We start from the raw sequence: 11,582 nt of genomic DNA, 5'->3' as shown, positions 1-11,582 counted from the left end.
TTTAAATTGTAACACAAATATTTAAATTATGGTACTTGTAGTTGATAATGATGACTAAAGAGAAATGTATTGTGATTTTAAGAACACTGGAAATATTTGTGAATGCCTAGATTAGAGCCTTAAGGCTTTTCACGAAAATTCCAAAAATCTAGAAACTTTGAAGCTTTAATGGACGATTTCTGAAAACATTTGATTGAGGGCTTGAAAGTGGATCTCTTGCATTTAGTTTGTTCAAAGGAGTGTATTATAGCCTCCCGAAGTCAATTTGTGAGACAAGTGGATTGGATTTAGTCAAAAGCCATAATAGCGTTTTAGTTGTTCTTGATCCAACTTGCCCAATCAAGCCATGATGAGGCCTATGATTGTAGGAGAAATAATCACTGTGGTAGGGTGATCATTTCAGCTTTTGATCTAGTCGTTTTGGTGGACTATCGATAAAGTTCCATCCACTAGTAAAAAAATGATTATTAAGGAGAGCAAAAACTCTCAGAGAAAACCCAAATGCCTTCGGTGATAGTCTTCACTGTGGGCGATAAATGCTCTCAAAGCGTCTCGGTGATACAGCCTCTCGGAGATAAGTATTTGCGAGGAAAATCAAATGCCCTTGGTGAAAATAAGAGAGTATTTGTGAGGGAAATCAAAGGCCCTTGGTGAAAAGAAGAGAGTATTTGCGAGGGCAATCAAAGGCCCTCGGTGAAAAGAAGAAAGTATTTTTGCGAGCAATCAAAGGCTCTTGGTGAAGATTGTATATTTTTACCAAGTGAAGAAGCCTTATTGCTCTCGGCTATAATGATTTTTTTTGAAATAAAACTATTGTAAACTGAATAATTACCTATTTAAACCAATCAATTTCAGACAGAAATCATATATAAATTAAAAATACAGAATTTCATATACCATATCCCAAAAATAAAATCATCTAATTAACCTAAATCTCAATTCATCCAAGAAAAACAATTATCTAATAAACCAAAATCTCAATCATTTAATATATCGATCAAAGTATTAAAATATAAAAGCAAGTCTAAATAATATATCATATATAGACTGATCCAGAGGTGGAGGATATCTCGCCATAAACGTCGCCAGCTAGTTTTGGAATTCTTCTCTTTGTCTTGTCATTTGTCTTTGTGTCTTAAGTACTAGAGACTCCAACTGTTCTCTTTTCGAAGTCAATCATGTATCAATCTAAAGACGTACCTAAAATCACACAGTTAGAATTTGGACAGTTTGATAGCTTCGGTCCTCTTGAATTCAAATCTGTTTGAACTCAAGGAACACCACTTTAATGAAAGATCGACGGCTGAAGTGGATCTAGAAAAATCATTCATATCAAAAATCAAGTTATGACAACTAAAAAGTTATTTTCAGACTATAAGAGTTATTTTCATTGAATAATAGTTAGTTATTTGCAAATTTGCTGAAGTTATATTCATGTAACATTGTAACCTTATTACTGTGTATACTCTTTATTACCAGAAAGTAGCCCTAATCAAAGTCTATTGCTCAATTTATTTGTTGGTAACATGTTTTTGCAAATAAGAATGGACAGTAAGATAACAAACATAAATATGGGCTCTGAAAAAAACAAACTAGCAAGAAGGAAAATCTTTCCACCGATATATTCTTGCTTTTGGAACCGTTATCGTTTGACCATTTTCCTTCTTTAGTAGAACCTGTCATTTGATAAAATGTTAAGCTATTCTCAACACATTGTATGACTAAATTTAGTTTCAAACAGTAAGTTTTTCAAAATGGGACCAATGTTGCATATAAGTTGATAACAAGAAAGTCTAATAAAACATGAAAGATCATGAATAAATAGTATACTTGTGGCGCTCACAAAAGTGAAGGGTCATCTCTCCAACTGCCGCTCCACAAACAATAACTTTAGCACCTACCTCATCAACTCCTTTGATTAACTCCTCAACTCTAGATTTCTCTGTTTTTGGATAATTTTCTAGCTGAAGAATATCACATTATAAAAATCATGTTATCAATGAACTATAGCACAAATCAATTCTAATAGAAGTAAGATATTTGTATTAAATTTAGAAGGAAAGTGATTAAGGAAATAATATATTTTGGTATCCAATTTTTTTTATGTTGTTAGTGATCTGAAAAATCTACATTTGTAATGTTTGAAAAAATCACAATAATCTAATCATGATAAAGTATTTGATTATGACGAATAAAAAATATCTATACAAAATGAAACAAAAAATTACCATATGATGTTGAAAATAATTTGTATACATAATGAAGCAACAAAATTCATACTGTAATATGGATCATAATCTAAAAATAACTAATCATCCCAGAAAAAAATAATTATATCAAACAAAAATAAAATCACTTTCAACTTTAAGTTTGACGATTGAATGTTGGGAAAAAAATATATCGAACAAAAAAAATTTACTTTCAATTTTAACTTTAATGATTTTCCAATGAAATCGTGATTGTGACAATACGAAGGACTTGCATAAAAAGTTGAACTATGTATTAATGCATAACAACAGTTAGCAAGCAAATGTTCATCTTTGCCTTTTCCACTTTCTTTATAGTTCCAACAAAATCATTCTTTAAAATCATACCTCGAACAATAGTCGAATTGTTCAACCCTCCACCCAATAGTTTTGCCACGCGGACATTATCCACAATAAAGTTGGCAGGATTTTGGGGACAGACTTGTATACATGCCTAAAAGCAAAATCATATCAATAATAAATATTTAGAGAAAATAAAATATGGAGTCCTAAATGAAATCTGGAAGAGAAGTTACATCAACAATTAAAGAACATAAGACATCCTCTTGTCCATATTTCTTGCTTGCAACAGCCGCTTTCATTCGTCTAATAACTTCATCCTTACTCCTCACATCCATAACTTCATATTCCTTCTCAACCAGCTCATTCAAGATTAGTACTTAGCAGAAAAAGCTCATTTTGTAACAAACAAACCTTGGCAATGGCCTTTATATACCCAGTAATGATCTCGCTTGGATGCAGTCCCATCCTAATTAGCTCTTATGCACCTTGAAGCAGCTCCTCCACAAACGAAACTGTGAGGTTCGCACCATCTCCTTTTTCCTCTTGTTGAGCCTTACCTGCTAAAACTAAAAGTTGATACCATCAATAGAAGCCCAATATAATCTGCTTCCATTTCCATCCTGAAAACCATAACCATTTTTATCATCATATTCCTTTTACAATTCTAGAGATATTCCCAGAAAATTTAGATAAAAAAAAACAAGAGAAAACTCAAACTTTGAACGAAAAGGGTAGCATGATGTCTATATACCTTCGTGAAAAAGGTATATGTAGGAAGAGCGTAGACATGGTATAACAATATCATGCATGACAAACTGGTAAAGAATTAACTACAGGATAGAAAACGAAAGATTTTTTGTAATCCCTTCTGCAGCATGTCGAGCCATTGCATGAGATACCTAGACAATAAAAATAAACACAACACCAACAAATAGTACAATCAAATTGCATAAACATTTCCATATCCAGTTCATATATAATACCTCATGAACAATAATTAATGCAATCTCTGACTGTTTTAAAATGCTTAAGCAAACCGGTGAACACCACAATCTTGCCACCAAGCAAACACAAAGCATTCACAACATATTCATTCACCACTAGAATCTCCCAATTTGGTCCCTCCAAATGTTTCGTAGAATCCTGAGCCCCTCTTTCTCCCCCTTCTTCCGGCTCTCTTGAACCCACGTATCATCAAGAACTACGTCCTACTTCCCCCATTTCCCCTCCTCGGGATTCTAAGTCAACATGGTTATGGTATCATTTCCATCTGTAGGCTCCTGAATCCCACGAATATCACATGTGTATCTAAGATCACTCCAAACCTATTCATGACTCAAACCTCTCTCCAACGCTTTTATGATATTTTTAAAGATCAATCAAATGTGAACACTATCAGGGTGAATCACCGGCAATATTTTCCCCTTGAATGATCCCTTCATCTACTCAAATTTTCTCTCTCCAGTTCCTTAGATAGGAGAATGAAATGCCTTTGCTTCGTTTAAGGCACGTATTCCAAATTCCCAAAATAGACTGTGATTACTATTCTGGTGCCAACCACCACGATAAGCTCTTCTACACCTTGAAGCAGCTCCCCCACAAACGAATCTGTGAGGTTCGCACCATCTCCTATTTCCACTTGTTGAGCCTTACCTTCTAAAACTAAAAGCTTGGCAGCAGGATGCCGAACCTCGAGCTCACTTACAATGGTAGCTGCATCATTAGTCACAAAAAGATTGTCTAGATGGTTGATAACCATCTTGTTCATGCCTGATATTTGAAAAAAAAGTATCAGATCCCAGTGTTCTCATAAGACAATAACAAGTGAAAGAAGATACGAATCATTTAGGCTGAGAATTGAGGTTTCTTATCTTACTGAGAATAAGAATGGATCTTACTGATCTTCTTCATCCATGCAATCTTCGAGAGGAAGAGAATGGAGCGCTAGGGAGAGGAGAGGAGCGGCCGAGATGAAGAGAAGAAAAAAGAGAAGTTTTAGATAAATTAGATATTTAATTAATAAGTAATTAACTATCTAAAGAATTTAACCAAACTCACCGCTTGTGTAGGAAAAGTCGGAAGTGGTCATACTTTCAATTTGACTGGTCATACTCATGTAGAAGAGGCACAAACCGGAACTCCCTAATTAATCTATCTTCTCAGCAATAGTCTTAGTAGAAGATCGGTTCGGCTTATATCCTAAGAATCGGTGAAACCCTCTTTCTTAGAGATCGGTCGCTACTCTTCGGTAGTAAGACCGGTCAACCGATATTGAAACAGCAAACCGATACGAAGTCCGGTCGGCTCAAATTATTAGCTCAATCCTATGTGATCGTACAAATTAACGGGAAGTATAACAGATCAAATCAAGGATATGGAACTACTGGAAGTTTCCATTTTGATGAAATAGGTTCACTTTGGGAATAGGCAGAAAAAATTTTCAAATATACAGACTGTGTTATTTCCTCTTTGATACAAGTTTGTTGATAGACTGCAGACTGTAGAAGACTACCAAGTGATCAGATATACCTATTTTGGTATAAGTCCAAATGCAGCCTCCAAGGAGAATGTACCTATAAAAATTGCCCAACTATTAAACTCAATAGAAGAAAATTCACCGGCTGTATTGTTTATTGGGAAGCATCAACCGCATTTAATGTTATGCAGCCCTTTTTGACCAACAAATCAGATTCAAGGATTACTATGCAGGCATCTGTTGCAAGAGAAATATGACCGTTGTCATATTTCCACTATTTAAAGGAAGGCTGGAGAAGAACAAAAAGCAGCTACGAGAGACACAAACAACAACTTAACAAGTTAAAAATTTACGCCTATTGTTCTGATATTACAATCTATCCAAAAGTGTAAAAGTGTATTACAATTCTATTCATTCTTTGTAAGAGTTGTAAGTAAATAACGAGCAGTAAATAAGTCTCGGTTATTTGACATATTGTAAGGTGTGATTGCATATTCTTAGTGAATATCCTTCTCAAGGTTTGAAAAGAAGAGGTGACGTAGGAGTTTCATCTCCGAACATCCATAAATCTTGTGTTGTGTTCTTTCTCTATTCCATTCATCCTTGTCATCCAATCCGTGTGTGTTGCTTGAATTTGAAACAAACTACTTCCGCACTTGAACTCGGTTCAAGAGTTTGTGACAACTTGTGTAGTGTTGAGACCGATATTAATCTTTAATCGGATTAGTATCAACCGTTGTGTGTGTGTAAGCGTTCTCCTTTACCTGGACCCCGTTCCTATATCGGCGATCCTGATCCTATCAAGAAGTGAATGCGGTTAGGAAAAAATAGGATCTTCTCTCTAAGAGCGTTATCGGGAGCTCTCGGTGATTATATTAAATGAATATTTCCGAAGGTGATATGCACTTTCTTTCCTTAAAAATATTTCGTCACCAAGAGTATTAGTGTTATGTCAAATTATTTTGACTATGTGTTGAAATAATTTAACCATTGAGATTTTGATGATGAAATGACTTATAAGTTTTGATGCAGGTGTATTGAAACATTATTTTATAAGACTTGGTTCTAATTATGATCATTAGACCGATTTTGGCAATTAAATGCATAGAATTAGACGTACAGTCTAACTCATCGGAGTTAGACGTGTAGTCTAATGAATGCATAGAATTAGACGTACAGTCTAACTCATTGGAGTTAGACGTGTAGTCTAATGAATGCATAGAATTAGACGTACAGTCTAACTCATTGGAGTTAGACGTGTAGTCTAATGTACACGGAATTAGACGTCAGTCTAATATATTCGAAATTAGACGTACAGTCTAACTAATCGGAGTTAGACGTGTAGTCTAATAGACTTGTAATTAGACGGATGGTCTAATAGATATTCAGAATTATATGTACAGTCTAACTCATCGTAGTTAGACGTGTAGTCTAATAGACTTGCAATTAGATGGATAGTCTAATTTATGCGGAATTAGACGTGTAGTCTAACTCAGTGGAGTTAGATGTGCAGTCTAATGGAAAGTGAAAGTTAGATGTGAGTCTAACTCCTTCAGATAAGTCTGAGGTAGAACCGGAATTAGACGTGCAAGTCTAACTCAGTGGAGTTAGGCGTGCAGTCTAATGGTTATTGGATAATTAGACGCGTGGTCTAATTAGTGAAAGTTAGACGTGAGTCTAACTCCTTCAGACAAGTCTGAGGTAGAACCGGAATTAGACGTGCAAGTCTAACTCAGTGGAGTTAGACGTGCAGTCTAATGGTTATTGGATAACTAGACGCGTAGTCTAATTACTAAAAGTTAAACGTGAGTCTAACTCCTTCAGACAAGTCTGAGGTAGAACCGGAATTAGACGTGCAAGTCTAACTCAGTGGAGTTAGATGTGCAGTCTAATGGTTATTGGATAATTAGACGTGAGTCTAATTCTATTTGACCAGGCGGTCTAATAGACGTTACTATTGGAAGGAGATGTTTTATTCATTAGACTGATTTTCACAATCTGTTTAACTGAAATATTTCTAATGCTCAGTTTAAGCAGTATGCTTGAAGCTAGCATTTTACCTACCCACGTGCTATAGTTGTACCCTACTCCTGCTCCACTTTCTAGTGAAGATTAGTACAACAGTTATATGCAACCAACCAAGGAATGCCACATAAGAGAATTTTCCTCACATTACTTACTTTGCAGGTACATCCTTGATGGAATATTCGGCGCACTACCAGTGTTGTACGGCCACAATCCTTGTGCTCAAATCCTGTTGTGTACAATGGAGGCTTTCCAATGGAAGAGTGCCACGTATCATTCTTAAAGATTCGACCGTTAGCTCATGCTTAGTATTTAACAAATCTCAAGGACAACGGACAATCTGCCTAACGAACAAGCATCATACAACGAACAAGCAATCTGATTTTGCAGAGATAGAAACTACTCAATCATCTTGCTTACTGAATTTATACTGTGAAGCTGCTTTCTGATTGTACTGCGTGTGAATCAAGAGAGAGCTAGAATCAAAACATCTTTAGCTGATTGATATTCTTCATCTTGTAATTGAAGAGAAAGTGTTCTGTTCAATAGTGAACTAAGTGTGTGTATACTGTATTTGATTCGAATCATATACTAGTGAAGCCTTCCGGTAGTTGAAGAAGGGGTGACGTAGGAGAGTTTATCCGAACATCCATAAACAACTGTTGTATTCTTCATTTCTGTCATCTTTTCATATTTCATCTTATGCTTCAAACCCAAGTAAACAATTCCTCCTTGAATCTGTTTCAAGTGTTTACAAGTGTTTGCGTAGAATAGAAAGCGAATTAAATCCCTAACAGGATTTCTTTCAAACCGTTTTTCATAAGCCTTCATCCTTAGCTAGACCCCAGTCTCTATCGATAAAGCCGATCCTATCAATTAGTTTGCCCTCATAAATAATATTTCTTGGCTGTGAGAGCGACAATTTTCTCTCGGTATAAGTAATACCACGGAGAATATTATTTTTCCCTCGGAGATTATTCATGGTAATGATACTTCTTTTACTAGTGATCTTAAACAAATCAATGATGGGATCCGACCTTATCATGTTCGTCTTCGCGAGGAAGAAGACAAATTAGGCGTGAAACGATGCCGTTTTGAGCATAAATCTAAACGTGGGATGCTCCGTTGGCATTTAGTGTGGGTTGTCTACGATTGTGCATTTTGTCGCGTTTTGGAAAATGGTGTTGAGGCGTGCGTTCGTTGATCACGTGCTTCGTGAGCGCGCATCTCCTTTATAACAACGGACGAAACAGATGGTTATTGAGCATTGGATGAAAATACAGCACTCATCTAATGTTTGTAGTTCTTGCTGTAGCGATTCTTCTGAATGTTAGTCACATAAGATCACCCTTTATTTTGAATTTAAGAGTTTGTTTGAAATTGATTTTTTTATCTTTTGGCCTTGTTTTTAATCTTAAAAATATATAAAATACTTTTAATAAACGTGACAAATATTTTTCCAAATTATTTTGATTTTTTGTATATTTTTGGATTTAATAAATAACTTATTTGGGATTGATACAACATTCATCCTAAATTATTTATTTTAATTCCCTTTAATTTTTATAAAATTAATTTGAAATAAAAAGAGTACCACATTTATCCAAATTATTTTATTTATTTTTCTTGACCATTACATTTAATTAATTATGATTTAATTATCACAATAATTAATCTAATTAATTATTTAACTATATTTTTGCCTTCATTTTAATTATTTTAATTTTATTTATTAAAAAATAATCAAAATAATTATTTAAAAATTTTTAAATTGGGTATGTAAAATTGTAGTTCTTACAATATTATATGGTATACTTTAAAATGGATACATCCATTTATAATGAACATGGCCTCCAACTTTGGCTTCATAAGGAAGATCCATCAAAATATCGAGTTTGTTTATCGTTTCTAGGATAATCTAAATTGGAAGACCATTCTTAAGAGGAATGACATCTTAATTGAATATGTTCTTAATAAAAAATAGTGTTGGAAAGATTTCAGATGGTGATTCCAAAATTTAAGAGGCTATTACGATCGATTTGAGAGATTTTTCAGCTGAATATATACCACTGTCGAAGAAAATCAATGTGTTGTTGAAGAAGAAATCGTTGATAACGTGACCCTAGCGGAAAATCAACAAACACCAGTTATATAGTTAAGAAGGTCGTCAAAAAATCAAAAACCTGTTGAGGGTGGTCCCATCTTTAAACTATATTTTGTTGAAAGATAAATTCGAATCCTACAAAGAAGCAATACAATGTGATGAATTAGTTAACTGAGACTTTGCGATGAAAAATCAGATTAAGACTTCGACGTCAAATCAGACTTAGCAGCTCAACGAGTTATCATAAGAAAAAGAAAGCACTTTCGAACAAATATATCTTCAAGATTAAAGAAGAAAATCATAAAAGAATATTGTACAAGGCAAGGTTAGTTGTGGAATTATTTTAATATAAGAAAGGTATTTACTACAATGAGGTTTTTTCTCTAGTGGTCAAATTGATGTTAATCAGAACTATTTTGGGTTTGGTTGTGAACGAAGACCTTCATCTTCAACAAATTGATGTTTAAACCGCTTTTCTTCACGGTGATTTTGATGAAGAGATATACATGCAACAATCACAAGGTTTTAATGTAAAAGGAAAAGTTGGAGTTCTTTGTAAGCTTTAGAAGAGTCTTCATGGTTTGAAACAAGCTTAAAGACAATTGTATATGAAATTCGATAACTTCTTTAAAAGTAACAACTTCATGATTTGATAAATAATATATTGTTTTCTCCTCTACGTTGTTGACATGTTGATTACTAGAGAAAGTTTATATAAGATTAACAAGTTAAAGAAAGAGTTTTCTAAAAGGTTTGCAATGAAAGATTTGGGTGCTGCAAAATAAATTCTTAAGATGAGGATCTTTAGAGATAAAAAGGTTCTCAAACTTTCACAATAAGATATGTGAAGAATGTTTTTAGCGTGTTCAATTTTTAAGATGCAAAACTTCCTACTACCCCCTTAGCTAGTCACTTTAGACTATTCAAAGATTAGTTGCCTTCAATAGAGAATAGTAAACATTACATGGTTATCGTTCTGTATGCCTCTATCATTAGTTGTATTACGTATTAGATGGTTTGTACATGACCAAACATAGCACATGTAGTGGGAGTTGTTAGCTGATTTATGAGCAACCTTGATAGACAACATTATGAAGCATTAAAGTGGATATCTATACTTTAGAGGATGTATGAGTCTCGTTTTGTGATTTTAAAAGTTCAACATGGGTTTGGAAAGATATATTGATATTGAAAATGGTAGTGATGTTAAGAGTAGAAACAACACACAATTTAGGAGGTACTGCAATTAGTTAGGTGTGTAGAAGATTTTTGCTCTTTTTAGTTGTGAGGCATATTATGTTGTTGTGAAATAGGCTGCTAAGGATATGATATGCTTACGATTTTTTTTGCGTGAACTTGGTCAAGACTACGAGATAAGTGTGTTGTGATGTGACAATCAGAGTATCATTCATTTGATAAAGAATCAACTTATCATGGAAGGACGAATCATATACAAGTTCGTTATTATTTCATTCAATCAGTTTTAGAAGATAGAGTGTTAGCATTTAAGAAGATTCTCGCGAGTGTGAATCCAACTAATATGCTAACGAAAAATGTAAAAATAAGAATGTAAAGTTGTGCACAACTTTAGTTGGTATTCTTAGTTAAGACACCGGATAAAGAAATGCTACTAATTGAGAGATGATGAAGTTAGTCTTAGAGTGAAAGTTTGTTGAGTTGTGGAGCCTACACTTGTAATAAACTATATAAAAGTTAATTATAATCACGAGTTATTTAGGTTTTTTTACCTTAATATTTAGCCTTAAATATGTTGTTGTTAAATGTTTTAAGTGTATGACATAATTTTAGAGAGATAAACAATGTGAGACTATAACTCTGTATTCATTCTTATTCATATTGAAATTAGTTGTCGGTTAAAGTGGAAGTAGCTTTTTTTTTAGTGAATCACTATATATTCGTGTCTTCGTGTCTTTTTGTATTCTTATTTCTTTCATTTTTATAGATTGTTTCAAACTTGGATTTCGGCACTCGAACCTTTACAAACTCTAAATTAATTGACACGTCGGACATTCACATCAACAACACACGCATTGTGACCACTCTACTAAGGAAGGTGAGAAGATATTTCACTTGGGTCACCGATGACATTGCTACTAGAAAAGCTTTGACTAATTACGTCTCTGGAATGATTACAATAATCTTGCATATTACATTTCTGATGTGGTCAAATTTTAATTTTCATTATTTCATAACTAGAACTTGCTTAAGTGAATATAATTTAGTTTGGTTCATTAATGCATATTTGGTAAAGATTTTATCCAAATTTTAACAAATCAATAAATATGTGAAATATGTATTTGTAGATTCGAAGACATTTTTGGTAATTGATTGGCTATTTTATGGGAAATATGATTGATTTCTTCAGCATCATCTCTTTGATAGAAATTTCATAATTAGCTTCTTGTCC

At 33.8% G+C, this 11,582-nt stretch overlaps 1 pseudogene; it reads right to left on the bottom strand.

Moving 5' to 3' along the window:
* Positions 1 to 1,811: 1,811 nt before the first annotated feature.
* LOC124935110 lies at positions 1,812 to 4,638 on the bottom strand (annotated as a pseudogene).
* Positions 4,639 to 11,582: the final 6,944 nt, after the last annotated feature.

Source organism: Impatiens glandulifera, chromosome 4 (genome assembly GCF_907164915.1).
Source record: "Impatiens glandulifera chromosome 4, dImpGla2.1, whole genome shotgun sequence".
Classification (NCBI taxonomy): domain Eukaryota; kingdom Viridiplantae; phylum Streptophyta; class Magnoliopsida; order Ericales; family Balsaminaceae; genus Impatiens; species Impatiens glandulifera.
Note: the sequence above shows the minus strand (reverse complement) of the source record. Positions and strands in the feature narration are given on the sequence as shown.